The sequence below is a fragment of the Lagopus muta genome, chromosome 5 (assembly GCF_023343835.1).
Source record: "Lagopus muta isolate bLagMut1 chromosome 5, bLagMut1 primary, whole genome shotgun sequence".
Classification (NCBI taxonomy): domain Eukaryota; kingdom Metazoa; phylum Chordata; class Aves; order Galliformes; family Phasianidae; genus Lagopus; species Lagopus muta.
In genome coordinates this window covers 12,404,382-12,430,055 of record NC_064437.1, presented here as the reverse complement: position 1 = coordinate 12,430,055, position 25,674 = coordinate 12,404,382, and the positions used below count along the sequence as shown (strand labels likewise).

Sequence of the window (25,674 nt, the reverse complement as noted above, 5' to 3'; positions counted from 1 at the left end):
AGGCGCGGGGCCTCCGCAGAGACGGGGGGGGGCTGCGAGGGGAACCTTCGCGGGGCTGAGCGAGGAGGTGCGGGGCCGCGCCGCGGGCAATGGGCCTCGCCGAAGGGCGCGTTCCGCCGCCGGCGGAGGGGCCGCGGGCAACGCGTGCCCAGCGCCGAGCGAGCGGCGGGAGAGGAGCCGCGGCGCGGGGCTGCGCTTACCTCCCTAAGCCGAAGGCGGGCCGGTCTCTGTGGCCCCAGCGGGACCGGCGGCCCCGCCGAGCGGGCGGCGGCGCGGGGTCAGCCCCGGGCGGCGTCGGCGGCTCGGGGCGGCGGGCGGGAGCTGGGCGCTGCGGCGCGGCGGGCTGGGGCTGCGCGCACGGTGGCTTCTTCGCGCAGCCGGCCGGGAGGCTTCGCCGCGGTTAAGTCAACATTTTCCTGCGGTTCCCGACGCTCCGCTCCGCGCGAAACGTACGATGCAGCCAGGCTCCCGCAGGCAGGCGAAGGAAAAATTCAATTAAACGGCGAAAGGAGCGGAGGGGACGAGGTGCGGCGCGCCGGGTGCGCCCAGCCTTGGTTGGAGTCCTTTCTGCGCAGCGATCGGGAGGAGGGAGCCGAGGCGATGCCGGCGGCGGGAGTAGCGGGGAGCAACTCACAAATTTTGCGACGAGCCCCCCCTTCTCTGCCTCTCTGGCGTTCGCGGCGACCTAATTCACATCTCCTCGGCAGGCTCCGGCCTCGCGCGGCCCCGCCGCTGCTGCCCGCCGTCCTCCCGGCCCTGCTGCCCCGCCGGCGGCCGGAGAGCGGGCGGGCACCGCGCGGCACTGGGAAAAACGCAGTACGTACACAGCAGGAAAAAACCCCAATGAATCGTATCGCAGCCTCCTTTTTGCTCATGCACCTCTCCGTGTGTGACTGGGGATCGCCAAGTCCTGACACAGACTCTCCGGCGGCTCTGAACTGGAGTCACCTCCAGCCTCCTCCCCCTCCAATCTCCTCCCCTCTCTCTCTGCCTCCCCACCCCTGGGCTCAGCTAATCATATAAACATATTAGCACGTAGAGCGGCACCGGCGAAGGACAAAAATCTCTCCCTTCCTTCCTTTTTGTTTTCCTTCCCTCCCCCCTCCCTTCTCCCAGCCGCGGGGGTTAAGGCCAGCACCCGCCCGGCGGCCGCTCGCATCCAAGGCCGAGCGCTCGGCGCCCGCCGCTCCCGGCCCGGTGCGGGGCCGCGGGGGAACGCAGAGCGGCCGCCCGGCTACTGGGGGCCCGCCGCTGCTTGAGAGCGGGGTCGGCCGCCCGCCCGCCGCCGCCTCCCCGCGGCCCCGCTGGCTGCCGGCGCGCCGCAGGCCGGCAGGCGTCTCCGCCGCACTTTCTCCTTGGCCGTGCCCTGCACGTCGCGCTGCCCAACTTGTGCGGCCGGCCCGGGCCCAGGTGCGGCGCGGCGTGACGGTTGCTGCAGCCCGGCTCTCCCCAGCCGACGCCGAACGCACCGTGCGGCGGGGTGGCCGGGCAGGGAACCGGCGACTCCTTCCCGCACGCCGAGCGGCTCCCCCAGCTCCTCGCCTCTCCCGCGGCTCTCCCTTCGCCAGATTTCCCCCGGCTCTCCCTCCTCCCGCAGACGTCGCCAGGGCCGGCGCTGCGAAGCGATGCGCTGGGGAAAACGTGTCAGGGCAGGGTAAACAACACACTTGGAAGCGATTTAAAGGATGCTAAGTTGACTCATTCTTCTGCTCTGATGCAGAATGCAGGTTGGCAGCGCTGTTGCATTCCTTCTCCAAATCCCATCTTAGAAATGAGGGTTTGGGATTGTTGTTATTATTATTATTTTTTTGCCCTCCGTGTTGATGCAAAATTGTGAGGATCTACTCCGACGTTTCGGGCTGTGCCACATGCACGGGGCCCGGCTCTCAAGGTCAACGAGAAGCAGCTGAGCACTGCACGGCTTGTTCTGGCGGGGAGGACACGGGGGACGGGGGCCGCTGGGAGCGCCCGTGCGCGGTTCCCGGACTGGGGCTGCTGCGGTGGCCGGAGGGGCACAGCGGAAGATCAAAGCGGCGCAGACCTGGCCTGATCAGCCCACCAGTTATTTATTCAGTTAGTTTAAACCATTCCCTCCCTTTTCTAGCTGCAGCAGTGAAACACAAACCCTCTCAATTGCATCTGCCCACAGGATCTCTGGCACAAGACCCAGGGCTTGTTAAACTCTTCTAGGTCCAAAGCGCATTGACAATTCAGCTTAAAACGCCCACACCACACCAGGAAATCGGGGTCGTTACCTTTTGCTAATGCTAACGGCTTATTTTTTAACTTAATTATTTGGACTCTGCTGCATACCTATGCAATTGGTGCTCCAGTTCTGAAAATTTTAACATGTACTAAGACAAACATGACATATTTAAAGGAAACTGGATTGTTAAGTCCTTGCCACAGGAGGTTGTAAGAATCACAGAATGGGCCCAGGGCGCTTCAAACCTACAGGAAGTTTTGAACAGCAGTAATGTTGTTGATCAGTCCCTGGAAGCCCCTGCACACTACACTGGCCTTCCTCCAGCCACAGCCCAGGGATGTGGGGAGCAGCCCCCACTGCCTGGCACCAAAGGAGGTGTTGTGAGAGCGTCTTCCCGAAGCCAGCTTCAGCTGGGTTAAATCTGCAGGCTGCCTTGAAACAAGCTCAGCATGGGAGGAGAGGAGATCGTGTGTCTGTGTGATAGTTTTATACCTGCTATGTATAGCTAAAAGTAAAAAGGATGGGTTACATGAGTGCAAAATGAAGTGAAAGAGCAGGTTTTCTATTTTTTTTCCACACATTTTTTAAGTTCTCTGTACATCACCAGTATAGCTGTATGCCCTTTCTTGCTGAAAATATCCCTATAGATACCTTTTTAGAAACCTAAAGAACCCCTTATGCCCTAATTGGGATTCAATCATAAAGGTGTTTGGATGTATTTTATCAGAAATGTTTTCCTTGAGACAACTGGACGCATCTCTCATGGAGACATCCTTAAAAAGGGAATCACAGAGATGTAAAGAGATCCGTATCAATTAGCTCTCATTTTACCATATATCCAACATATATAATTAACACATCCTACTTTTTGTCAAATAAATGCACTTGCAGATAAACAGAAGTTGCCCTGAGCTAACAGCCTTTTCCTTAGTTGATGAGATCAGGACTTAGCCAGAAAACAGTTGAGAATACAACAAGAATTATGTGGGGTTGGCAGTTTTCCTTGGAGAGGAGGCAAGAGAGAGGAAATCTTCCATTTAGAGCAAAAAAATCAACTGGTTTCTGTAAGACATTTTTACCCTCCCCAAAGGTTAAAAATATCTGCAGAGCTGGGGCTTGTGTTAATGTCTGCTGAAGTGGATTCACCTACACGGATTCAGCTGCAGGACTGAAGTTTATTTTCCCCATTTTCATTAAAAACTTCTGGAATCGTATTTATTTCTGCATGCAGGAAGGGAGTTTTACAGCTCTGAGTTGCAAAAGTGAGTTTTAAACAATTGGTAAAAATGTAAATAGACACCTTTCAGCATTTCTTCAGAAAACATGTTTCCATAATTCTCACTGAATCCAAACTAGGATATAAGAATACCTGGCAGAAGCGTATATCCTTTTGGCAAGCAAAACATTATTATTCAAGCAATTAATTTGACTTCGTATGAATCAGCATCTGTTTCTTTAAAGCAGGAAAATTCTATACACTTGTAGTCACAGCATCCTTAAATCTGATCCTTTGTTTTTTACTTGGCCACAATTAGTGCCGGATTTGAATATTAAGATACACAAAAAGGAGTTGCAACAAATCAAGTCTCTTTTCACCATTAAAACTGCTCATTGTTTGCTTTTTGCTGCATCCCTATAAAATGCGTACTTCATTCCAAGACCCCACACGTAAATCTACAGAAAGTAGATTTCCCTTAAATTCTTGCTTTGCTGCTACATCACAAGATGTCAAGCTTAGAAATACTGCAAGCAATGTCATATTCCTAGTAAGACCACTCAATAACATTTTTACTTACTCCTTTCACTAACATTAAATTTTGTAATGTTCCAGCTTAAGCCGTATATTCTGCGTGCTTTGCTATCAAATTACTTTGGTGAACCTGCTGGCTCGTGTCCTTGAAAAGCTAAAAGCAAATTCATTGTAATTTTTGGAATAAGCACAAGATCTGTATGTCAGTGAGCATTTCTAGGGACTGTCTATAGGATGGTAAGAACTGGAAGAGATGTGATTGTCAACTGTGTGCTTGGAGATGGTGTATCTGAGAAAAATTATTGAAGTTATGGCAAACAATAGGCAAATTGTGATGTCTACAAATGTGATACTGCTGACTTCCCCAGAGGGAGAGTTCCCCAGAGTTTTTACCCTAGAAGTGCATCTTACATCTGCCTCTCCTTAAACATATTTCAGAATGTTTGGGTATCTTGATAAATATTTTTTGTATTACCCTAACAGTCAGTTGTTCCACGAGAAACCGTTAGCATGGGTTTTATGCAACCTATTTTTACATTACTGAAGTTTAATGAAATGACTGAACTTTAAATACTAGCGGCTGACATTTCCTCCTAACTGTATGTACTTGTGTGAACAACGTATCAACGAACAAATAATTAGATGTAACATTAGCAAAGACTGATGGAAGAGGTTGAATATATAGAGTATAGTAGCATCATCTAAAAGTGGTGTGATGTAAAGATGTGGTTTAATTTGTGCATGTAAAGGTAGCAAACTATTCTACGATCTCAGCATTTCAGCTCAAATGAGAAGGCCAAATTTTGCTTGCTTCATTTCGAAAAAAAAACCCACCAATTATTTTTCCAGACAAATGTATGCAAACAAAGTGCAAATGATATAAACTATAATAGGAAATATGTAATGTATTGTTTTAAAACTTTGGAAATATATCTTTACAATTACTGGTCTTTTAAACTAAGTAATTGATTTAAGTGTCACTTGGGGAAAAAAATTAAATTCATCAATAAAGTGAGAGAATTCTGCAGCTGTTCCTAACAAATAAACACAATATGAATTTGCATTAAACATAGTTTACTTCAGTAATCAATTTCAATGACTTATAATCTATATCATTATTTAAGAAATGACAAAATCATTGACTTACTCATAACGCTCGCTAATTGTTTTTTAAAATAAATTCTACACATGACTAGGGAAACACCCATTTCCATTTGCTTTATGTTAAATCAACATCTAACCACTCATGGTGATTTCATTCAAAGAAAACAGAAGGAACACATTAGCTGTGTGGTTAAAGAGATTGATGGGCTTCAAACATTTTAACCATGGATGTTTTTTTTCCAACTGTAGAAACTCATGTTTCTAATTTAAATAGCTTCAAGAAAATGAAGATCATTTTATTCAACAAAGCTGTTGTTTCTTGTTTCTTAGATAGAAATTAATTTAATTTGGTTTAATTAAGTAATATTAGAAGCAACCTTGTTCACAGAAAATGCATCTATGAAACAAAAACATGTGTATTCCATATTAACGAGGTATGCTGAAACAGGATTCTTGTATCACATTAAGAAATAAGAAGACATCAATAAGATTTTTAACATTCAGATGCATGTTTTTATGTTCATGCTAAGATATTACAGTTGTCTTTCTTCTTTATGAAAAGTAAATGTAGGGGAGTGATACAGCTCTGTGTTGTTGAAGAAGCACATTGTCTACTAGAGGCTTTGGGCATTTGTGTGTATATGTTGGTGGACAAGAGTTTACAGTTTAATTCTACAAGGATGTATAAAGGCCAAAGAGTTCTCAAAATTGAGCTGTTAGGAGTCATGTAGCAGAACATGCTTATAAAAAGACAAGTACAATTCCCTGTTTTCATATAAAAGCTCAGTACAGGAACTGAAACAATGATATCAGAAGAGGAGCTACAGTCTGAGCTTTTGTGGAAAGAGATGTGTAATGAGATCCTAATTCTTCAACTAGTCTTGCGCTTTTCTACGTTTCCTTTTATCCAACTTCTATATCTGCTTAGGCATTATTTCTGTATTTAGCCAGCAAATAACATTTCTTATGGAAAGAAGCAAGGCTCAGGAGAATTGTAAGAAATTAAGTATATTTTTCTATTTAAAATAAATGTAATTTTGTCTGGCAGGTAGCAAGCTTCTTCTCCTCTTCCCTCTTGCATACAGTTTGTTATGACTTTGCTCAATCTCTATATTTCTTTCAGTCACTAACTTGCAGCCAGAGGAGTGTCCCATATCTCAGAGGGGAACATGTGGAGATCCCAGTGTGTTCTCACACCTCTCCTTGCTTCACTGCCCTACCACTTGATGTAACAGCAGGAAGATTTCAAACTGGATGCAGGAAGAACTGGTTGTCTATGCCAAACCATTCTATCTCTTATGATTTGCCTTATGAATCTCCTGCTGTGGATCTAAAGGTTACATCCATTAAAGAGTGCTTTTAACTAGAATATTACCTAGTACAGCTGGTCAGTCTCATGCCACAAAATGAAAGATGATGCAAAAAAGGTGAACAAATTATGGAGAATTCAAAGACAAACCATATTTGTCATTATGAGTCCATGAAGACTTTTCTGTTCTTACCCAAGAATCTTATATAATCAACATAGGTATTACTAAAATCCATGTTATTTATGTCATAGAATTGGAGGGGTTGGAAGGGACCTCTAGAGATCACTGAGTTCAACACCCCTCCTAAGGCAGGTTCCCTACAGTAAGTTACAAACAAAATAGTGTCCAGGTGGGTTTGGAATATCTCCAGAAGAGACTTCACAACCTCTCTGGACAGCCTATTTCAGTGCTCTGTCACCCTGACAGTAAAGAAGTTTTTTCTCATGTTCAGATGGAACTTCCTGTTTTCCAGTTTGTGGCGCTGCCCCTTGTTTTGTCACCGGGCAGCCATAGAAAAGAGCCCAGCCCCATCCATTTGACACCCACACTTTAGATAATTATATACATTAATAAGATCCCTTCTCAGCCTCCTTTTCTTGAGCCTGAACAGCCACAGGTCTCTCAGGCTTTCCTCATAAGGGAGATACTCCAGGCTCCTCATCATCTTTGTGGTCCTCTGCTGGACTCTCTCTAGAAGTTCCATGCCTTTCTTGAACTGGAAAGCCCAGAACTGGACGCAGTATTTCAGTTGTGGCCTCCACAGGGCAGAGTAGAGGGGGAGGATCACTGCCCTCGACCTGCCAACCACACTCTTTTTAATGCACCCCAGGATATAATTGCCGTTCTTGGCCACAAAGGTACACTGCTGACCCATGGACAAACTCTTGGCCACCAGAACACCCAGATACTTCTCCACAGAGCTCCTTTCCAGCGGGTCAGCCCCTAAGCTGCACTGATTATGTTGTTTCCTTCACAGGTGTAGGACTATACATTTATCCATTTTGAACCTCATAATGTTCCTCTACATCCAGCTCTCCTGCCTGCCCAGGTCTTGCAGCATAGCAGCAAAACCTGGTGTGTCAGCCACTCCTCCCAGCTTCGTATCATCAGCAAACTTGCTGAGGGCACATTCTATTCCTTCATCCAGGTCATTGATGAAGATGTTGAACAAGAGCAGACTCAGTACCAATCCCTATGGAACAATACCATTTATAGGCCTCCAACTAGAATCTGCACCACTGATCAAAACCCTCTGATCTCTGCCAGTCATTCAGTTCTCAATACATCTCACTGTCTACTCATCTATGCCACACTGCCTAAGCTTACCTACAGGATGTTATGGGAGACAGCATCAAAAGCCCTGCTGAAATGAAGGTCTACAACATCCACCACTTTCCCCTCATCTACCCATCATAGTCATCATAGAAAGTTACTGGATTTGTCAAACATGATTTCCCCTTGGTGACATCTCCTGATAAACTTCTTTTCTTCTGTTTGCTTAAAGATGATATCCAGAATAAATTGTTCCATCATCTTCACAGGCATGGAGGCGAGGCTGACTAGTCTGGAGTTTCCTGGGTAAATATTCATCTTTATCTACAGGGCTCTACAAACCCATGAAGATTTAAATGCCCGTACTTGGTGTAAGATTAGATTTACTTTCTTAAGAAGTTATGGCATAAAATACATCAACTTATTGGACCACCAGCCAGAACTCAGGCCTCCCCATTCCAACTGACTACCCAGACCACTGAACTACAGTCATGTTCCCTCTGGTGCTCTCTCTTTCTGACCCAGTGAATCCTGAATTGCTTTCTGCCTGGTACACAGTTTTAACAGGAAAAGTGGAGAATATCTCCATCTGTGATCAAGCTGTGGGTTAGAGAACTTGTTAACTGGAAAGTGAGGTGCCAGTGAGTCCCTTCTGGCAGGAGAGAACTGATCCTATTTCACAAAGGACAAGTCTCCTACTGCCAGCTGTAGAATAAAGGTACACCTTTAAGGGAAAGTGGTGATTACTGATGAATTTCTGACAGGATAACTGTGTTGGTGGGTGCCAGGTGCTCGTTAGATGCTCAGTTCTGTTTTACAGACAGTCTTAGCGATGGCATAGACATAGACCTTCTTAGTTTGATTTGTCTTGACTGAAGCAGTATTTGGCATAATGAGCATTAGAGCTGCAGGAATATTCAGCAAAAATCAATGGAAATGCCTACTGAACAGGGATGTCCTCCCCAAGTAGGCAGCATTGAAGCGAAGAAATTTTTAAGCTTAAGGGCTTATATTCCTTCCACGTTTCTCCTTTATACTTTAGCTGTCGGAATTCTATACAATGCCTAATGAAAATCTGGTCCATAATCATAATCATCAAGTTCGGAGATATGGTAATAGATTATGAACAAGAAAGAACAGGGTGTTCAGGATCAATCATGAAATAAAAGAATCTCACACTGGGTATTCCTCACCTCATGATTGCAACTTTCAAATTCCCTTATCAAAAGGCAGGGCTTGAGAGAGCCATATTTGCTTCCAAACTTACATGTTCTAGTTCATATCTACTGTTTTTTCAGTATTCCACCAGCTTTTATTCTGTAAGAACAAGTGTGGGGTTTTGTTGTTTTTTGTTTTTGTTATTTTTGTTGTTCTTTTGTGTGAATGTTTTTTGTTGTTGTTGATATTCTTATTGAGTTTTATTTAAAATGTTCCATTGGTAGCTTTAATCAAGGCAGCACGATGCTTTAAGTACATGTCATCTGGTTCTGCTTCTCAGTTTCCCATGCTGCTCTGGAAGAGCTCATAACCCAAAGTTGATTTGTTATACTTGCTTTGATTTTGTTTTGTGGTTTAAGCCAAGGACTTGGTCCCTTCTATGTTTTTTACAAGAATCTATTTTTTCCTCTTGGTGCTGATTGCCATTGAGATGCTGACAGTTACGTGATTGGCTCCCTCTGGAGCAGATACCAGAGATGCATCATGGATCACTGGTCAGGGAGTGATGGAACAGCAGCACAGTCAGTCTCCCCCCTCCATAGCTACTCCATACATCAGTACTGCTTTGCAATCCATCTTGGCTGGCATGGGCAGAGAACAGAGAGGGGAGACCCAGATTTGTTTCCAGGCTTACATCTTCTCATTCATATTTTGTCACACTCATGTTACATTGCCAGGTGTAACTTGTAGTTGTAAGAACAGTCATTTTTCCTTCATTGAAACTGCCTATAAAAGCCTCTGTTTCAGTAATGATGTGTTATACATTACAAACACCTGCTGCACACAGAAATTAATATCACTAAAATATAGGGATCAAAGATATTCCACCTTTTTATCTCTAATTAAATGATCATTTACTTCTGACAGACCTCAATGTTTTTGACAAATAGTATTTGAATCTGATTGAAGGTATGGCTACGCCTTCCTAAACACACTGCAGTCAAAGAATGATGTTACTACCATGCTCCTGTTATGAGGAACATCTATTGACTGCTTAGTATTACTGCTAATTATAAATATTAAAATATATTCAATAATTAATTAAGATGCTACTTTCTATCCCACTATAAGCACTGGCTGCTTTCCTTGGAATAATCATCACCAAAGTATGACTTTTTTTATTTTATCGGGTAAATCACAGTTCTGCATTTAATGTATCAGTTAAGCTTTTATCGCATGCTTGGAAAGCAAAGTAGGAACTCCATATGCATTTACACAGGAGAGGGAGAACTTCCTGCATGTGCAGCCACTGACTCTTACTGAAGAAGAATAAACCACAAATTTGCATTATGCCATTTATGTGCCCAATTTTGCCTTTCTGTTTTCTCTTCTTGTCCCCTCTCTATTATGGATGCATTGGTTTAATTTGCTTTCTTTAGAATTTTTGTTGATAGTAAAATGAATGTGCAAATTCCCTATCAGTTGTATATATTAATATAATTCCCTCTCAAATACAGCTCATTAAAATTAGTACTGGTAAAAGGTGAGATACATATTCATACAGTTATTTACATAAATCCCATTCAACTTTATGCACCCTAAGCTTTAATGCAAAGTATCTACTACCGCAGGTAATTTTAGCACATGCGAAACAGCACAGAAGTGACATCTGATTTCCCAAAGATTCAGTGTCTTTAAATAAACGGATTATTTGGAAAGAAAAAATTCCATAAGAAATTACATTTTTGACATTGTTATCTTTATTTACTTTAGTATTCTGCATATTTTAACTCTGCCACTTAATGCAATGAAATTCTGAGTTTCCAAGGAAGTTATTGGTCAAAATTTATCACCTTACAATCCATTACTGTAGTAAACCTTACCAATTAGATCTTTTATTACAGCACTAAAGCTAGCCAGCCAACTCAGTTCTGCCTTGCAACTGAGTTCAAATGCATTTTCTAAAAGATTAGTACAAGATTAGTACAATTGTTCCATAAGAACATTAGTACGAAGCAACTTATGAGATACCACACACTCAAGACCCCAAAGTAAATTTTACAAAATGAATATATGCTGAAAATCAATTGTTTCCAGTTTTAGTGATGAAAATTTACTTCAAATCAGTAGTGATACACTTACTGATCTGCAGATTATTTAGTTGGATTATTTGCATTCTAACTATGAGAAAAGTCACCAGGTCATTATGTAGTCTCGGGATATTTAGGCATCATCTATTCCTTGTTGTGAAAGACATTTGCTACTAAAAATATACATTAAATTAACATCTATTGTGTGCAGGTGCAGATTCTACTTAGCCATGCAGCTCTATTGGTATAAGTGATGTTTTTCTAAGTAAACAGAGGAGATGCAAGGTCATGAGACGGAAAATGGCATATATCTCTCAGAAAATTATTCTGTTTGTACAGGCTTGCAACTTTTATATTTTCCTTTGCATAATGCATCACACATTATGACTTATACCAGTCTCTGTTCTTCACAATTTTCCAGTTAATGCAAGTAATGTTTAAATACTCTGAAGTTAGATTATTAACTTCCACAAAATAGAAACAGATGTGTGTCTTAGTATGCCATTAAATTTATGATTTACATAGTATTCCTGAATACAGCTGAGCAGAGGCCAATGATTCTAATTTGCTCTAGATTTACAATAACCTGATCTGGTTTTTGTAAGTACTGAAACACTTTAAACAAAATTAGAAAGCCGTTGTGCTTTGTGTGATTAAAGATGCAATTCCCTTTGGGGTAATGAGAAGAGTTAGAACATGTTTCTTTCTTTATGGATGTTTCTATAATAAACACGAGTACCATATATTATGTATTTTTGTTACTATTTCCCTCTTTTTAATTATAAAGTAAACTGATTGAGTTGTACTGGAGTTACACTGAAGCTCTGCCAAAATCTAGCTAAAGAATGCATGCAGAGGTTCATAAAAATCCTTAAAATTCTTCTGAGGGTCTTGGGGTCTTTTTAGACAAATACTAGCTCCTTAGAGTTTTTAGAGACCAAAATATCTCTCTGATTTTAAATGACACAATTTAAAGATTTATTTTAAAAGCTAATGTATTTCTCAGCTTATTAGCCTGTGCTAAAACACAAAAGTTTACAGGACAAAGGTTGAATGGATGCACTGCAGTTTAGATATGAAGATAGAGAATTTCGCTCCCTGCAATTCCCTGAAAGGAGGCTGTGGCGAGATGTGGGTTGGCCTCTTGTTCCAGGTAACTAGTGATAGGACAATAGGTAATGGCCTTAAGCTGCACCAGGGCAGGTTCAGGGTGGATATTAAAAAAATTATTAGAAAGATTGGCGATACATCGGAACAGGCTGCTCAGGAAGGTGGTGGAGTTACTGTCCTGGAGGTACTCAAGAAAAGGGTCAATGTCTTACAGAGTGGTGAGGTTTAGAGCAGGCACAGGCATTGGTTGATGGTTGGACTAGATGATCTTAGTGGTCTTTCCAACCTCAATGATTTTATGATTCTCTGTCTAAGGACAGAGATGACAACTGGAATGAAAGGCATAACTTAAAACGTAGTCTATCTACAAAGTGAAGTCAACTTCACTAAATACAGAATTTTATAAGGATGAGGCAAAATGAGATGTGTTGGACATAAACAAATGGCACAGAAGAGGAAAAGCCTGTATATGAGTATTTAAGGACTGATGCAAAGATTCTGAAAATCAATAGAAGTTAAGCCTATAGAGATGCATAACTTTGGGTTTAGCTGGAAATGAGGTATTTCCAAATTCTAATGCATGACTCCACAGAAGATTTATTTTGTGTAGGGACGTTTTTATAATTTTTTTTTTTTAGGTTACCTCAAAGATTCTTTGCATACTGCACCCCAAAAAAATCAAATAGATTTTATGGACATAGAAGCGCTGAACCAGGCCTTTAATATAAATAATACCCAGAGCATAATTTTATTTTATGTATTATATTATTCATTTCCTATTTTACATAATGCATTGAGGGTAATATATGCTCAGTATTATATATTCATATGTAATCATACTACAATATATGTATTTATATTTATCGTTACCTCTGAAGAAATGTTTAATATTATTAATCCTTTCATTTTAATTACATATAATTAACCATCATTAAAACAGGAGCATTACCTTTTAATAAAAGTTTAATCATACATTTACTGAAGCACAGGATCAAAATGCTACACACAGATGAGATGTCTTAAAAGTGATTGAATGCATTCAATTTATTTGGTCAGTCACTCTTCCAGTGCACTTAGAGAAGTGCCTTTTGTGCATCACTCAAGAGATCTCCAAGAATAAGTTCCCTACTGCCTTCTTTGAGTTGGGATTATAGCATTAGACGGCCATACAGACTAAGCCACAAGCATAACTCTGTCTACTTACTGCTCCAAAATCTGCTTTCACTTTTAGCAGTGCAACCCTTGGCATGCATAGCACATGGTCCATTACACGTATTTTTGCATTGCTGTGGGTCATCGTGATGCAGCACTGGTAGGATTTTTGACCCAGGCAGGCTGATGTGAGCAAAGATGAGCATCACTGTGCCAGGGATCTGACAATTGCAAGTTGAAGGTTTGAAAAACATAGGGCAAGAAAAATGTTTCATGATCCATTGAGGCTGAAGTGCATATAACTGGACTAGTTCTGCAGTTTCATTTGAACTATCTGATAAATGTTTCTGCTAAACAAATAATTACCAATACAAAAGGCTAAAAACAAGAGATTAGCAAACAGTAACTAATTCAAGTAAAGTTTATCTTATGCCTAGGGAAGAATTAATACTACAGAATTGTTTCCTACTTGAAAAAAAAATGATATATACATATATATATATATATATATATATATATATATATATATAGGGATGAATGGCATTAGAACTTTGGAACCTCACATTTCTTTTTCTCCTGCAACTTAACAGAAGCTGAGGTCCCACTTCTGAAAATACACAGGCAAACTGCGTGAGCAAACTTTTGCTGAACCAAGACCATATACTTGGTCCTACAAGCAGTTATGCCTGTTGAATTTCATCAACAATATTAGAAATTGTAAATATAAGGAAATATGTCACCTTACATCTTATATTAAAAATGATGTTAGGTTTTGGAGAAGGAGTTTTCAATTGTAAATTCATACTTGCTGTTTCCCAGAGCATGGAGCTGTTTGCAGCAAGCTGCTGCTCCCAGAGCCCTGTGTGATTATCTTGGAGTAAAAACTGCAGATGAGAATTCCACATGTCTGAGGCAGAGCGCCTGGAAGGAAAGCTTAAATTTTAATGACAGAGCATGGGATGGTCATTATAGGAATAAACCGTAGTGATAAAAAGGGAACACCTGGTCAACAAAGAGTTTGTAGTATTTTTTTCATATTAGTTATTTCAAAGTCATATTAAGCTGTCGGAAGACTTTGGTTTATAATAAACATGGTTTCTTCAAGATGCTGGGTGAGTCTGGATGCACTTAGCATAATTTATTTTCCAATTGAGTCTGAGATGCTCAGACCTATTGAAGTTGACTTTTTTTTTTTTTTTCAAAGAAAATTAAATCAAGTTTTATTTTTGTTCAAAAAGGGACTTAGTTACATTTCTTAATTGTCAATTTTCTTCAAACAATTACTGCAAGACAACATTTTTTTAATAAGTGAACATCCAATACATTTTGTGATTTCTTGCATTAAGGCTCACTCTAAAGACATTTGTCTTTTGCAATTACACAGCAACTCAGAATCAGTGGGAAGTTCAAAATGGTATTTATATTGTTTTTGAATCTTGCTAATGTGATTTAAAATTACCTTATCCCAATATACTTTAAATCTCAAGGGAGACTGTATTGTAAAGGTTACCATGGCTGGAGGGCTTCATCCATTAGAAAAACATTAACTAAAAATATACAATGGACCATTTTCTACTCTTTTCTTTGTATTTCCCACAGCTACTCTATATTAATATTGACATGGGTAAGACAATTTAACAAACTTTAGAGTGATAACAAGGCCATTTTGCAATGGCTGTTTTGTTGAGCAATAAGACTGTTGAGAAGGGCAGATTTTGTCTCCTCAGTTCCTGTCATTCTGATCATTTTATTGCATAAGACCTGGGTCAGAAAGTTTACGTCTCTAAAAACTATTGACTGTGTGTTTTCAGAAATACCACAACAGAGATTCCAGTAAAAATCTGTAAGAGAACTTTCCACCTTCTGACAAGGCATTTTTACTAATTCAGAAATGGTCGTAGTTGAAGAGCTTCTGTCTTCATTATTTAATTCCTTTGTGGAGCTTACAGTCAACATGATCCCGTTGAGTTCTTTATTTAATATGTTTCAGAGCACAGGACACCTGCTGACTTCTTTAATAACGAGTTGTCCTCAGTTGGCTTATATGTGAAAACTGTGCAGCAGAGGCAAGTAAAGAATAACCTTAGACATTAAGACTGATTCCATTAAAAATAAAATAAAACTACGTCCAGGCTCCACACCCCAAGTCCCTAAAATAAATTTGCAAGGGCTTTTCACAGCATGGAATCCAGACGGATTTTTTTTTTAATTGAATTCTGTGCCATGTAAGTGCAGCTCGGTGGAATTCAATTTCCATGTAGGCTCCCAGGAAAGAAATACATGCTAAGTATTTTTATTACTAATGTTTTGGATTTAGTTTCTTAAGTATTATTTAGATTTGACTGTGGGCAGAATTGCTGGTGTTTACTGTAACATAGTGCTCTGTGCTTTTCTTTGGAGAAGGGTCTCTTAAAAAAAGGATTGGCTAAAGCGTGGAAATTTAAACCACGAATAAATTCTGGGGCTTTGTATTTTATTAATAAGGCTCATAATCTACCTCTTTGTGCAAGCTCAATGAATTTGACTGGGAAAATCTCCATATTCCCAATCCAACCTATATTTTTTATCCCACCTTAATGTATTTTCTCTACTTTGTTGGCAGCCTCTTTCAATCCTTATTAGGAGAAGTATGGAGAAATACTGTTACGGATGATTCAGCGAAGCCCTACAGTCTCAGTCCTGCAGTTCTTAAATAAGGGAAGAAACCCCACTAAGATCAATGAGTCCTTCTTCTGCTCTGACTGGATGATAACTAAAACAGAGAAATCAGTCTTCAGCCAATTAGTTTATCTTAATTCGCTTTATCCTGCACTCAGACATTCACATAATATCACCCACAATTCTTTAACTTTTGCTGAAACACATTATTTTACTTCAACCTACAAAACTCAGATGATGAATAAAAATTATCTCACAAATGAAAACTGCACTTAGCCACTGAACACTCAAACTGTTTTTCTTAGTCAACAGAATCTGAAATTAAATACTCAGCACCATAGGTTTAGCCTTCTTAATTATTTCATATTGCAACAGGTAAATTAAGTCATTGGTTTTGTGTCAGCTCACCTGATGAAGAAACGTGTGCTCCCTTTGTATTCTGTCACAAAATATGGACCTAATCCAAACTGTGCCCAAAATATGTATTAGAAAACACTGTGCTCTGCTCATATATAAATCTGCTTCCCCTTTCTCTGTGAAGAAATGATTGCTATCTACTATATATATTCTGTGTTGACATTATACACATCTCTATATATTATATATTACATCTTAGCTATTGCCTATTTCTGTTATATTGTCTAGGAATCTTTGAATGTTGAGTTAGTAGGATTATGATTTTTTATAATTGTATACCTTTTTCAGATAAGCTTGTTGACACATTTGTAAGTTTTATTAGTACTTTTGTTAAGTTTGTTAGGAAATCAGGATAAGATAGAGATATATACCTTTGCTAAATCTGCCTATTGATGGGTTCTATGTACAACTGCTTTTCAAATTCTGCTTATGAATAATAATTTTATAAGTGGATATGTGTTCAAATAACATTTAGATTTTCTGTAGACATTATCCTTACTGCATTTGGTTGCTAGTATTGTGAAAGTGCTTTCCTTGTTACTTTGAAGAACTACACCTAATCAGCAGGACAAAAGTGACCAGGACAGCCTATACATGTGATTATCAAAGGGTCCAAACCAGGCCTGACAATGGACATCACGCAGACAGAATGAATTACAAACCAGCCCAAATAACGAGGAGCAGAATTTGTGCAGGCAGTGAGGAGCTGGCCAGGCTACAGGCAGGGGATGTCTCTGGGGTACAGCTTTCTGCAGCCAGACCCACTGGTTCAGGATTTTGGAGAAAGACTATGTTCTCCAAAGACTTTCTAATAATTCAGTTCCCTTTTATTCTACTGTAATTCTTTACTGTGCAGCTAATCTATTTACAAACAGATAAAATGATATATATTAGTTCACTTCAGCTTCTGTCTCTTCTTCCTGTGCTCCACACAATTAATTTGTAGTACGTGAGGAAAAATGTCTGTGTTCTAATTCAGCCTAAATAAAATGTTAAAATGCGACAATCTCTTCCAACGTTACCAATCATTACTTGCAAAATATTTTAAAATTGTGAAAACAAATGCTTTGACCTTGTGAGCTATGGAAATATTTAAAAAACAAATCTGCTATGCTTTTTTTAGCTAATAGTTGTAATTTGCATAGTTGAACCTTGAATGCAGTCATAAATAGATGCAGATCCAGTCTGGCATAATGCCCAGCAATGTTAGGGTGCCAGACAAAAAATCGGGTCAACCACTTACTAAGTAAGTCATTCTGTCTCAACAAGGTGATGTCTAACAAAGAAGCTACAAGGCTGAAGACAGATAACATATTCAGCTGCTGTTCAGAAAGACAAGAACTTTTCATTTATCAGGATAATCTACTACTTGTAATCAGTACACCGAGTGAACTCCCTCTTGCAGAAAAGAGAAAAGCCCATCAATTGTTTTTGCTAATTAAGATGAATATTATTCCTGTGAAATGAACCAAAAAGTTCTGTGTAACCGGAATCCCAAAAGAGATCTGCAATCTAAAAGAATAATTGCACAGAGTTTTAATTGAAAGGAAAGTGAGAACTATTTTTTTTTTTTGTCTCCGATTTTTAGCTGCAGTGGTCTTTTACGTAGATTAGAAGTTCTTTTATGTTCTTAGTTTATCTAAGACATGATTTTCCATATATCAAAAACAGCTCTAGAATTAAAAATTCATGACAAAATGGCTTTATATTTAATGAAATGCTATTACTAAATATTATGTATTTAGGAATTATTTGAGGTAACAGATCATTTATTAACATAGAAAGTCCATTTTTAGATTAAAATCTAGATGTTGTGACTACTCATAGTAATGTGCATTTAATCTTTATTCGTTAAACACAGCTAGAGTTAGAAATGAGAAGGAGACTGTTTTTTTCTTAAACTGGTATTAATTATTTTCAACAATTTATTTTCTTCTGTGACATTTATCTTATTTTTAGGATTAAGAAGCCTTCCAATATTGAAAGGGAGAAGTAGGAGGAAGCTCAATTTCCCATTCCTTAATCAAAAGACATCCAACTTGAAAATATATTTATATTTGAGTTAATATTTACATAATGGAAATCCGTAATCAGCAGAGTAATGTTGTATTCCAGGCAGGTCAGGGAAAACTCATGGAGGTGCATATGGTTATATACATAAAAATTAATTTACCCCAAAATAATCTATTACTGTTTTTGTTGTAGTTACCCTTATGGTTCAAGCGTCTGTCCTATCATCTCTGCTCATAGCGTAAAACACACAATTGGTCTCAAAATAAAAATAATTACAACTTCACTTAACATGCAAATTTCCAGTTATAAATTACCTCAAATCAGGATACTGGCTGAATAGATTTATTTTCATGAAAAATGAAATGTAGTGCCTCTTTTCTGCCCTTCCCCCAAGCTTTCTTCGTAAGATCAGCCTCAGGCAAAAATGGTTTTAAGTAGACTAAAGCTGCTGGTAAACACTTACCTTTGACAATATTATTGCCAAATGAACATTGCAGAAAAGGGTGTATGCAGCGCAAGTGTCTGTCTGTGGCTGCAACCTATATGCAATCCTTATGCCAAGTGCCTACTGCTAATAGGCAGATATACACAAAAGAGACAGACCCTTTGATGGTTTAATCCCAAATATACTTAACTGTCACACAGTTAATTTTTTTTTTTTTTTAAGATGACTCTTGAGATATTCTTTAACATTTTTATGTTTGTGGATGAAGGAGGTTAAATGTAGTTCTTATGCAATTTTGCAACTCGTTCTTTTCTTTTCCCCCTTAGTTCAACATGACTTTTCCTTCTTTTTAATCACAGTCATGCCCCAAAAGGATCCTCAGTCCTGATCCCTGTGTAATACCCGCGGTTAGCAGTCAGGTAAAAATACATCACAGGCATTGCCAAAGCAGAACTCATTGTTATTATCAGAGGGCTAGATCTATAGGTCAAAAACAAGTGTTTCAAAACAGCTTCACCTGCGGGTTTTACTTTCCTATAAAAAAAAGTTTCAAAGAACAACTAACCTGCCTTGTTCATTGGAAATCATGTTATCCTTCATCATAAAACTTGTGTTTTGCTATTGGTTTTCTTGAACACTGCCAACTTTGATATTGTTTATATCAAAGACAACAAAAAATCATTCCCACATATTTTAAATCTATCACTGTGTTATGCTCTTACACATTAAGGTATGTGAATAATCTCTTTTTTTAAAGGGTCTTGAGTTCCTTTTGGGATTAGATGGAAGATCTTTCAAGTGTAACACTAAGAAGCAGTTGCATTTCAAGTTGGAATTTTTGCTCCAATGGGATACTTTTTGAGTAATATTTCTTTCCATCTTAACAGTAGTTTCACTTCATGATGTTTTTATGTTGATTTCAGGCCACGCTTTTGTGTAGTAGGAAAGAAATATTTTTTTACAAAGTGAATGCACAGGACCTGTTGAAAAACATTTCTGCTTAGCAACGCACTCACAAGATTCAGTATAGTTTGCTCAGACATGTTATTTTAGGATGACCTTTACATGTACAGTATGATGAATTTTTCTTTTTATTCAATTGTAAAGATGTAATGATCAAGGGGTAAAATAAATATTGCCTTTTCCAGCCATCAAAAAAAAAATTTAAAAAGGGAGTGACAAAAGAAACAGTCTTCTCTCTCTCTCTTTCTCTCTCTCTCTTTTTTTTTTTTAACAACATAATGGCATGCAGAAGAAATGATGACTCTGTTTGAAAAATATGTATTTTTAAATTCACAGATAGAGCAAAGTCCTAGTGAAACATAAATAAAGATCAATTCTATACAATTCAAATAGCATCACATACTATGGAACTCACCCTTTTCCAGCCTAAAGAAGAGAGAGATTTATGTTTTCTCCTGGAATGAAAATGTTTTTAGGTGTATGGGAATATATACAAGAAATTTTGCAGAAAAATCAAAAGTTGATCAGTCTGAGGTCAGTAGCATTTCTGACACAGATGCTAAATCCCGATTTATTTCCTTTGGAAGAATTAGTATAATGTTCAGCAAATCTGTCCTAGGTAGCTTACAGGATTTGAATATTCAAATATTTTCAGTTGTATAAGCTGTATAATTATGAAATTATACAGTACAGTTATTTCTCAAGCAATTTGGTAATCTTTTATTAAAATAATTTACCTTATGTACTTTGTTATCAGAAACAGAAATAGCTTCCTGCTTACCATTCTGGGAAAGGTGGAATTCATCATTCTGCCATAAAGGGCCTAGAAAGCAAAGAAAATATTATTAGTTATCATACTTTCATGTGCAGGGATTCTAGCTGCCAAACAATGGATCAGTATCAAAACAAAAAATGAAAATATATGCTCAAATCATAGATCAATAGTTTAATGCAATTCTGAATATATATATCACATGTCGTTAGCAGGTAACAGATTAGAAAAAAAAGCCCGAGCTATTATGTATATCTGTATGTAGAACTGCATGCCAGCTGGAATTTATCTGTACAGTGTTCATAAAATATGGACACGGGATCTTGGCATCCAACCAGTGATTGTGCTTTTGAAAATAAAACCATGGGCTGGCTGTCACTCCTCTCTGGAGTCAGAGAAAACAAGGGAAAGCATATGCATAAAGGGTCAAGGTATAAGGAGATAATTTTCCGCAAAATGTTAAAGATTTTCTTCTTATTTTTAAAAAAACTTTGCATATATGTGTATTTTTAATATTTTCATGATTATTAAAATAATTAGTCAACATTTACATTTTGATGTAGAGAAATAGTGCTAGGGAGCTCTAATTTTGCAATGTTTAGGCTGAGTACAAAGTACGTCATACACCTCATCAGCATGCCTTCACTGGGCGTGGGAATGAAAGAAGATACCAGTCAACTCTGTTCTTCCTTCTGTTCCATTCTCCTTTTCAGTCACTTACACCTGACATAGCAGTGATTCTGTTCTCTTTAGACAGAAGGGAATCGCTGCCACCAGCTCCTTTGACTAAAAGCTGAGTAGAGTGATCATTTTCCCTCAGTATCTGCACAGAGAGGATTTTGACTTTTCTATAAAACCTTGTGCTCCATGTCCCAATTGTACAGTTCAAGAATAAAAAGTTATCAGGACAATAGGCTAAATTTTACTGTAATTTCTCACATAAAATACAACATTACTCCCACTGAAATGGCCAGATAGAGTATAGGATCTTACTGGTACATGTTTTTCAGAGGTAAAATAAGGAGTTTCATGCCAAAGGAAGAAAAACATTTATAACCCACTTTTAATTCTTCACTAGTTTCATCCTTTGAGAAAATTAAATCCAAAAGTAAATGTGCAAGGGAGAGAATTAAGGGATTCAATTTAAAATTATGTTTAGAAAATGTTATTATAACCAAGAGAGTGTCACAAACCACTTCGAAAAACAATGCTGTCATCTAGGTAGTGCTATTTCCTTTAGAGAAGAAAGCTACAAACTGAACTAAATGTCATACTGATTCTGGGCTCTCAACATGACCGCACACACTGCTGGATGAAATGTCATTGCTCATAGGTAAGGGAGTGTCCAGACAGAGAGGAATTCCCCAGGCAGGAGCTACCTTCAAGGGGTTTTCCTTGGGCAAAAAGGGGGGTTTCCACAGTGCTCAGTGCTGCAGAAATCCAGGCCCAATCTAGGTTGCAACACAGCACAAAATACAGGGAATCTGGATAAAACTAATGTAAATCAGAAGTCCCCGCGGGCTGCTCTAATTTGCACGGAGATTCATTGGCCTGTATCCAGCCCTGAGTCTGAGCAGCTACAGAGATGGCTTAGAGCCACTCTTGCTCTGTTCTTTGTGGTCCACATCTTTGGTATGGTGCTACGTGAGACATAGCAGAAAATATCTCCCTTGCTTTTTTTCTGAGACACAGGAAAACAGGGTCTCCCTCAGCCAAAGGAGTAGTATTGCACATAAGCAAACCTTCTGAAGATCCCTCTTAGCTGAGCCCTTCCCCAAAGCTTCTGTGTCCCCAGATCCCACTCTTCTTAGTTTGCAGACACCTCATCTGGGGGAGGTGACCATCAATGCCCTGCTTGTTCAGGATTGCTACAGAAAAAATCCACTCATTTCAGTGAAGTAATCCTTTGCCTTTCCTCTGCACAGCTTGCACGTCCCCTGCCCCAAAGCCATAATCATTTTTTTCAAAGCTATTTATAAACCAATAAAATGTCACCATTTCATAAATGAACAAAAGTTCTCCTTGACCTCAAAAGGAATTATATTCGCAGAAGGGTGGATTTTGCCTCTAGATCTAATCTTCAATTCTTAAGATTCCACAGTGTGGGTTACAATGCTGTAGGACACGGTCTGAAAACTGTGGGCCCATCCCTGACATATCAGCCACATCTGGCAGCCTCGAGACAGACAAGTTGGTCAGGACTTTCATACTACAGTCTTTGCAGCTTTTGTCTAAAGTTAAGTACATGCCTTAATGTTCTTCTAAATCGCGGGTTAAATCCCTACATGGATTCATAGGAGCAGAGCAGCTGAAAATAAAATAAGTTTAGTATGACAGCTAATGTATGAGTTCTTTTTAGACACATAAGTCATTTTTAATAACAGGTTATTTGCTTGTGTATAGAGGAGAATTATTATTTCAGAAGTGAGTCAAGGCTTCTCCTAGCTTTGGCTTTCACTGGCTCAAATAAACAACCTCAGTGGATGTGAGTGTGACCACCCAAATCTCAAATCTGGTTTGAGAACTGCTAACAAGTTTTGATTTGCTTTTTTTCAAATCTAATTTGTCAATTAATGTTGCAACTACTTTCCGTGTCTCTGGCAGTGGCGTTAGAAATGTCAGAAAACCATATTCAGTTCTGTGATTCCTGCTTGCTCACTGCAGTCGCAGAATCAATAAACAAAACTGTCTATTTTTCATTGCAGGCTCCTGAAGAGGGCAGCACGTTCTAGATGTTATTGAACTGTAAGCCCTGACGTGACAGCCCTGGCTTTACTACACTGCATGCAGTGGAAGGGGAATCAAAACATCCTGGATACTTTGTGTAGACAGTTCCCGTGATACAAGAAGTCAGCGGAGGTTCTAGGCTGTTACAGACCAAGGTCAAAGCTGTATTCGATTATTAAAGAGAACATTCAAACTAGCTACCTGAAGCAATGTATTTAGAAAGAGATCAACAAAAAACTGGAAAGGAGTACTTCCATGAGGAATACGTTTTATCTTTAACACTGTAGATAACTTTTCCTATTGGCATTGCATTGACTATCAAAACTACTAAGGGGGTTAGATTTAATTATCTCACTTCTTTGCACATTTCATCTCAATTGCTATGGCAACATTCAGTTGCCTCAGCAGCGATATACACTTTAATCAGATATTTCTTCACTCATTTCTCTGTGCACCACAGCAGTGTAGTCAAATTTACAGCCAAACCCTGATGCATCTGATAACACTTCTTAGGAATTAATGGGTAGGTTTCCCCCGCCCATCACCCATACCCACAAATATTTCTAGAGGTTTGCACCCTGATGACAAAGGCTTTAGTAGATGAAAAGTGTGTATACATTAAATCTTTCATACTTCACTGATCCTATGTTGTTTTTCTGCCACCACTCCCTTTTTCACATGGCTTCTACTTGTTCAGTAACTCTTCCCATCAAACTAAGGGCAGGTCTTTTTGTCCCTGCAGGAACTCTGTCAGGTCTGAGAACAGGAAACACAGTAATTGGGCAGACAATATGGTTCCTCCTGTATTCCACCCTGCCCTGAAAAGCTTTCTGTTTAATTACCTAGTCCTGATTAAATGCTTCGTCAGAATACATCATAGTTCTGTAAACTTCTTGGCCCAGAAACCAGGAGCATAGGCTAAAAGAAAAGCAATTAGGAATGATGAGCAGATACTGGGGACTACATATTGAAATGCAGACAGTAAGAAGAGTCAGGAAGCTAAAAGTACAGGGGGGTGACTGAATCCTGTTTATGGGAAATCTTGATTTTTCTGACATAGAATATCATCCTGTTTTAAAACATGTCATCATCAAGGTAAAGTGCGAGCAGAGATAAGTTTGTAATGGTGCCTAGCTTCTGTGATGAAAAACACATCAGAAATGCATTAGATGGACTGAATTGGATTGGATTGCAGTCAGACATATAGGAAAGAATGATAGACATAGAGCATTAAAACATAATTCTGCAAATTTTTAAGAGTGTCTTTAAAAAGATAGTTAGTTCATTTTGCTTTTTTACATCAGAGAAAATATTCTACACTGCTTTTTGATTCTACTTGCATTTTTCATAGATGTTCATCTGCTTGCAAGTAATAAACTATCACAGCTCATTTTCAAATAAAGTGCTAGATTACTAGTACTATTACTATCTGCTGGGTAGATAAAGCATTGGCTTGGGCCTCTGATGTCCAAGAGAGGTATAATGGAGTCAGTCCGAGTCAGAACCATGCTACATCTTGTCAGTGATAACGAATATGGTCAGTCTCCCTGACCATGCAATATAAAGTCACTCTCTACAGTGAACATCCTTATGAGACATAGCAGCTTTTCTAGAGGCTTCATAGCTCAAGGTACTAAAGGAATATAAAAGCTTTGCCTTATCATGAAAATATTCCTCAAAAACTGTACCCAGTGTACTTTTCACATGACAGGAGATCTGATGACATGTCTGATGTGTTCTGTCACTACACACCCCATAATCTGGTCCCTCCACATCTTTCTTGCAGGCCCCTTTAAGTACTGGAAAGCTGCAGTGAGGTCTCCCTAGAGCCTTCATTTCTCAAGGCTGAATTCCTTCACCTTGTGTTCCTTAGGAGAGGTGCCCCAGCCCTCTGAGCATCCCCACGGCCTCCTTTGGGCCCTACTGTGACAATACTGTTTCCTTATCCATTGAGAAAGCTTCTATAAAAATAAAGCTTCTATATTTTTAGGGTTGTTCTGAAAGAGAAACTACAAGTTACAGAATCTCCAGTACATTTTTCCCATCAGTACTTATGGAGATGTACACACAATCCCTTTGAAATCAGTGGGTCTGATCATATACATAAAAACTGTGTTTGCTGGACTGGTCCCAGGAATTTAAAATAGGTATTTCTTTGCAGCACTGTATATATCACATAAGCTTTATATATAACTATGTAAGTATTAATAATGTGTCCAAACAATATGCCATAGAGCATGCAAAGATCATTTAAAGTTCAGTTTGTAATTCTGCACTAAAATTGAAATGAAAAAAAAAACCCAGCAACTTATACCTAAAAAATTCAATATCCATGCATAGCTGAAGATCACAAAATGTTTGTAGCAACTTGTTCCACTTAGAAAATTCATTTAAAAGTTGATTCATGTAACATGGGAAGAGCTATGCTGATTTCCACCAGCTGGGAATCTGGTGCATGGTCTTTATAATAACAATAATTTTACAGTGCTGTAATTATCTATGCCATATACAACTGGGAGTCTACGCC

At 39.2% G+C, this 25,674-nt stretch overlaps 1 protein-coding gene across 3 annotated transcripts in view; it reads right to left on the bottom strand.

Moving 5' to 3' along the window:
• Positions 1-20,447, bottom strand: part of ADGRL2 (adhesion G protein-coupled receptor L2) — a 175,763-nt gene extending 155,316 nt beyond the window's left edge. Inside the window, exon 1 of one of the 3 annotated variants that reach the window (XM_048943716.1) lies at positions 20,430-20,447. The gene's annotated coding sequence lies outside the window, so the exon portion shown is untranslated. Of the gene's footprint in view, positions 1-200; positions 310-1,469; positions 1,676-20,429 lie in introns of those variants that run through there. The other 2 variants (XM_048943718.1, XM_048943715.1) reach the window with 2 other exon arrangements.
• Positions 20,448-25,674: the final 5,227 nt, after the last annotated feature.